Here is a 5,896-nt window from a genome sequence, read left to right as displayed (position 1 = left end):
CCCTTGGTACACGGGAGGGGAGCCTTTACAACCAGTGTGGGTCAATAATTGACTTGAGCAATTAAAGCTTTGTGCATCGGGTTGATATCAACTTGGCATATAGTGAGGTATTGCACTTTATTTTTTCCATCACGTGTAATGCTCATATCTACTATTCCTGATCAGCAACTGGACCTCTTTGGTGTACCACTGTGTACACAGTGGTGTTATTGCTCCCAGCTATAGATCTTCCCCTCCTACCTGAGCTGCAAAGTTGCTTTGGGCCACCTGTCAAGTAACATGGCTTGCTTAGGCTTGGCTTTATGTAGGATCTGTAGATGTTTGTGATTGGTTTTTGGTTTTATTTCGTAGGGTGAGTTTTGTGTGTTGGGTTTTTTTTATCTTATTTTTTAAATACTTACCCATACAGCATTAAGCTCGGCAGCAGCAATGGACTTGAGGGTGTAAGAAATCTGCAGGAGAGCAAAGACTGGCTTCACAGCATAGAGAGCAGTTTGCTGCTAGTAGCTGGTTTTTATGGGCTGGAAAATGAGAGACAGCTTATAATTAACAGTGTAATGAGCTGTGTGGAGCTCGGGGGACCCGAAGGCTATGGGTGATGACTGCAGTGCTGTGCAAGTGGCAGTCCAGCTCCACAGCACCTCCAACACATCGAGAAAGGGAGCTCCTGGAGTTTGCTTTTCAGCACATCCCTCCCAGCCTGGTTTGTGTTGAAGGGACCTTAAAACCCCTTCAGTTCCACCCCCCTGCCACGGGCAGGGACACCTTCCACTGGAGCAGGTTGCTCCAAGCCCCTGTGTCCAACCTGGCCTTGAACACTGCCAGGGATGGGGCAGCCACAGCTTCTCTGGGCACCCTGTGCCAGCGCCTCAGCACCCTCCCAGGGAAGAGCTTCTGCCTCAGAGCTCATCTCAATCTCCCCTCCGGCAGGTTCAAGCCATTCCCCTTGTCCTGTCCCTATATCCCTTGTCCAAAGCCCCTCTCCAGGTTTCTTGTTTTAGGTGTCTCTTCCCCTCCACCCCCCAAAAAAAAAAAACAAAAAGAAAATCAGGGGAAAAAAAAAAAAAGGCAGAAAGTTCTGATAAACCTGCTTTTCTGAAACAGAAATGAATTCCAGTCCCCTGGAATATCCCAGTTAGTTGAATCCTACAGATTTCTGTTGGGGTCTGAGACAAAAAAGAGCAGTAAAGGGAGAAAGCCAACAAATGCAGGCATGAGCTCAACACCAGGAACAGCTTCAATGTCCCTTGAGATGATATTCTGGACTAGTTCAACACAGCTGAATTTCTAGGCCCACTTGCATAACATGATGAGCCGCGTGCTGTAATCTTCTACCTCCAGCATCTGGCAGGACGTTCTGATGAGTACCAGTGACTCCCCAAAGACCCTCCTAGGCTGGGATGGGTGTATGAGATGCTGCCGAGGTTGGTCTGTGACTCTACCTGCTTTGCCTTGATTCACCAGCACCAAAACCTTCCTGATGGTGGGAAGTGGCCTGCAGCCGGGTTATGTGGGACTGAAGAGCCACCCAGTGGCAGTGTCCCACAGCCACCCCACCAGCCAGGAGTGGTTTGCACAGACTGGTCTGGACAGTGGTCAATGGTTGGCTATAGGTCTATTTGCTGGTTGGAGCAGGCTGTGACAGCAGTGGTATAACCCTTCCCTGTGTGTAGGTGAAAGATGGCAACTAGACCTTGACGTGGCTTAGGCAATCCCCTGCTCACCTGGAGAAGATGACGTTTCACCTTTAGTCACTACTCAAGAAAATAGTGTTTTGTACTAGAATTGCACTACTGCAGAACACAAGTGACTGTTTGCCCAAGATTTCTGCCCACAGAAGCTGTTCTGATCCATTTTCTGGCAACATCCAGTTTTGACACGTTTACAGCTGACATGTATAAAGCATCCATGTGGACTGCATCCTCATGGAATAAACTTCAGATTTGTTTGCAGAAACTGCAGTTTAACAGAAATGCAGTTCTTTGCACTAAGGTCTTTTGGCATGCAGAAAAAGGGAAGTTTTAAGAGGCACCATAACCCAATCTTATGACTAGTTTGGCTGATGGATAGACCTGGCAGTTGAAGTGGAAGACAGAATAGTATGTTTGTGCTTGCTAGACCCTTCTGCAAGTCCAGTGACTCCCTTTCTCCAGTGGCCTGGTCTGTGATGTGGCTGAACTGGTCTAACTGGGGTGCTGCGTTCTGCCCCTCCTTCCCTGTGCTGATGTCCATTTGGCCCAAAACTGAGCTGGAATGGGGGAACTGGAATGCTGAGGAGGAGTATGGGGCGGGACAGGGTGGCCTTTGGATGGCAGCCTGCTGTGATGCCAGCCCTACTTGGGGCAGCTGCTCCATGCATGCTTCCGTCTTCATTAGCCTTCACCTCATGCTGCTGCCATCACCCAAAGGGAAGTGTTTTCTTTGGGATGTGATAGGTGCAAGGAGCACTTCACAGTGGTTTAGGTGGAGCTGCAAAACTGGATTAAAGGCATTTTCAGCTTCAAATTCCTCCCAGAGGCCTCTCTTTGTCTCACCAAAGACGTAGCAGAAATGATGGCAAAGTGCCTCAGAAGTGCTGGTGCTCTGCTGAGGCCTGAGACCTGCCAATGGGACGGACTGGAGCAGATCCCAGCGGTACCCAAAGCCCAGCAGCATCTTTGGCTTGGCCCTGGGCAGTGCAGCACGTCTGGCCACTTGTTTTCCAGTGAAAGTGCAGGAAGGGATCCCAGGTCGGCTTGAGATTGTCTTTTCCTTTGCGGAAAACCCCACCCCACAGCAGAGTCCCTCTTGCTCATGGTTTCAAGGGAATAACTTGTTCATTTTTCCCCCACGTTGCCCCTCTCCACACCCACCTTTTGTGTCTTTTGAATTCAATCAACTGGGTGACTCAGTACTAAATATAAAGCCGCTTCCGGCATCATCTGCCTGTGGCTCATTTCCTGGAGCTGACATCAGTGGAGCCTCCAATTTCCTTACAAAATGCCAAGGCATGAGATGTCCTTTGCAGGGTGTTCTGGCCATACCTGCTGACTTCCTTGGTGCTGCAGGGCTCCCTGCTCTAGGCTGTCCATAGCCATCCTGTTCATTAGCTAAGCTGGAGCTCGAGGGAAGTCCTCGGGTCTGTTTTGCACTGGAGAATCCTCCTCTGGTTTGCAACGTGTTTTCAATCAAGGCGAACTTTCCATCCCTGCTGCATATGCAAGGGTTTTATTAAATAAGCATGAGCCTGATGGATGTCTTGCTTTCTTCCTGATGACAGGCTCACTGAAAGAGGAGCTCAGGAAGCTTTTAGGGGGAAAATTAGCAAAGATGGGTTGGGGTTTTTTTACTTTAAAAAGACTGATAAATTGAGGAATTAAGGCCAAATGCTTGCTCCTAGGTTGTCAAACCCGTCCAGAGCTGTTTACATTGGTGCAATGTTTGCTGAGGTTGGTTGCAACTGAAGGTGAAGGCAACAAGCATGTAGAGCCTCAGTTTGCATCACAAAGCACAGGGGAGGGTGCTTCTATCCGTCCTGCAAGTCCTTATCTTTGAAAGAGAATGTAGATACAACTGGAGGAGGGGAGTGGCCAAAATGGATGGTGGCTGGTCACCCAGCTTTGCTCTCGAGACCGCTGGCTCAAAGTGTGGTGTTGTCTTCATGATTAGATTACCTGGCTGCTCTTCCAGTTGGTTATTCTTTTGGCCCTGGCTTCTCCAGTGCAGCTGGCCCTGTCCCAGCAAACAGCTTGGTTTAGGTTTTAGCTCTGAAAGTGGCAGGAGCTACAGGTGTCTGCTGGCAAAACCCTTCACAAAAATCACTAGGGCTGCTGTAGCATATACAGGGACTCGTGCATCGCCATGGCTTTCATTAGTTGTCTTGTACAGCTTCCCATATCAGCATGGCATCTCTTGCCATTGCCAGCTAGAGTTAGAGCGGGCAGGAAAGCAATGGTTTGGGTTGGAAGGGACCTCAAAGCTCCTCCAGCTCCAACCCCTGCCATGGGCAGGGACACCTTCCACTAGAGCAGGTTGCTCCAAGCCCCTGTGTCCAACCTGGCCTTGAGCACTGCCAGGGATGGGGCAGCCACAGCTTCTCTGGGCACCCTGTGCCAGCGCCTCAGCACCCTCACAGGGAAGAGCTTCTGCCTCAGAGCTCATCTCAGTCTCCCCTCTGGCAGGTTCAAGCCATTGCCCTTGTCCTGTCCCTACAGGCCCTTGTCCAAAGCCTCTCTCCAGGTTTCTTGTAGGCAAGATCTTGAACGTGCTCCCTTCCTCCCCCAGAGCTTTGCCAGAGGGTCTATTCTAGAGGGACGTGGTGACTCCTGGATTGACCCTCTGCTCCCTCGTCACCTGGAAGGCAGAGTTTTTGCCGCTCCCTCCACCACTGTTGAGTAATCTCTGGAGGGCAAATACTATCAGTGGCCTCCCAGCGAAACTTGGCAGCTGGAGCTGGGGAGGAGACGTGTCCTTGCGCAAGGATGTGCTGGAGGGATCCCGTTGGTGCTGCAAGTCCTTCTTTTGCGCACACCTCCATCCCGTGCTCCCTCCACAGTGTCACCTGCGCAGAGTCACTCCTGAGCACCTCGAGCATCTCGTGCTTCCCTAAAAGGCTCTCGGGAAGGGGCAGGCACACTGCTGTGCTGCCTTGACCAGAAAACTTCCTATTTTGGAAGCACGGGGAGCGGTGCGTGCCCAGCCGTGCTGGAGGAAGTGGGCTGGGAGTGCCGGGGAGCGCTGGTTCTGCCATCACCACACCCTGGTCTTGGGGCATGACGCAGCGGTGAGTGGTGCTGGCACCGCTGAGCTGCTATTTTAGGCTTGGATGTAATTGCAGGTTGGACCGACAGGGCTGGGTTCGGAGCATTGGCAGAGCAGAGGGCTCTGAAAGTGGTGGAAAAACTGGCTATTGAGGAGCCTCGGCAGATGTGGACAGGGGCGTTTCAAAGGCTGCTGGACCCCTTGTGGTGGAGCCGCTGAGGGTCTGTGCTGACTGGGGGCAGTGGGTAGCAATGCTCGTTCCTGTCACAGCACAGGGAATGGGAATTGCACCCTGTAGGATGCATTACCTGTAAAATAAAGGAGTAAGTGGAGGTGTGAAGACCCATGGGCTGGTGGCTTTCAGGTGTCTGCTTCTGCAGCGTCTGCCACAGGCACGTGCTGCTTTTCTATCCCAGCAACATGGATGCCAGGCATAAGGAGAGGAGGTTTTTGTCTTTTCCCTCCCGAAAGCAGGCGTTGCTCCTGCGATGGCTCTGCCATTGACAGAGGTCGCACAAGCCAGTCTGGGAGCTGGGTTTGGCTCGCTGTCCCCAGGACCTGCCAAGCCCCAAAGCCTCAGCGCTTCCCGAACCTGACGGGGGAATCTGCGCTGCGCAGTGTGCTCGCACGTGCAGAGGAAGTTTCCCCCGTTTGGCGTGTCTGCAGCACGATGCGGTGGGCTGGATGCAGTCACGAGGTTGGAGCCAGGGGCAATGCTGAAGCTGGTTGTTGCTGAAGGTCAGGGTTCGAGTCGCTCTCCCTTAAGCCCTGTGTGATGCACAGGCAGCCGGACCTCGGTGCAGTGCAAGAGTGTTTTTCCAAGCCAACATCTTTCCTTTTAAGTTGCAGCTGCATTTCTGGGCATAAAAATGTCTATTTTGGTTCCCATTATTTTTACCATCCCAAGGAAGCTGTCAGGTTGTGGCTTTGGGGTTGAGTTTTGGGCTCCTTCTTTTTATACCTCCTTTAAAACTTTACAGCTGGAAGCTAAATTTTCAGGTGCTGCCCAAGACATGGGACCAGGCAGTGACTCATTGTCCTGCCTGGCAGCACTTTCAAACAGAAACAACAAAAATGACCCTGTTGGTTTAGTATTTTGAGTTTTTAGAAGAGTCACAGGTTCATAAATTCTTTACTAATTTGAGCATTAGTAAGC

This window comes from Nestor notabilis, unplaced genomic scaffold, assembly GCF_000696875.1.
Source record: "Nestor notabilis isolate BGI_N333 unplaced genomic scaffold, ASM69687v1 scaffold11810, whole genome shotgun sequence".
Lineage (NCBI taxonomy): Eukaryota > Metazoa > Chordata > Aves > Psittaciformes > Psittacidae > Nestor > Nestor notabilis.
Note: the sequence above shows the minus strand (reverse complement) of the source record.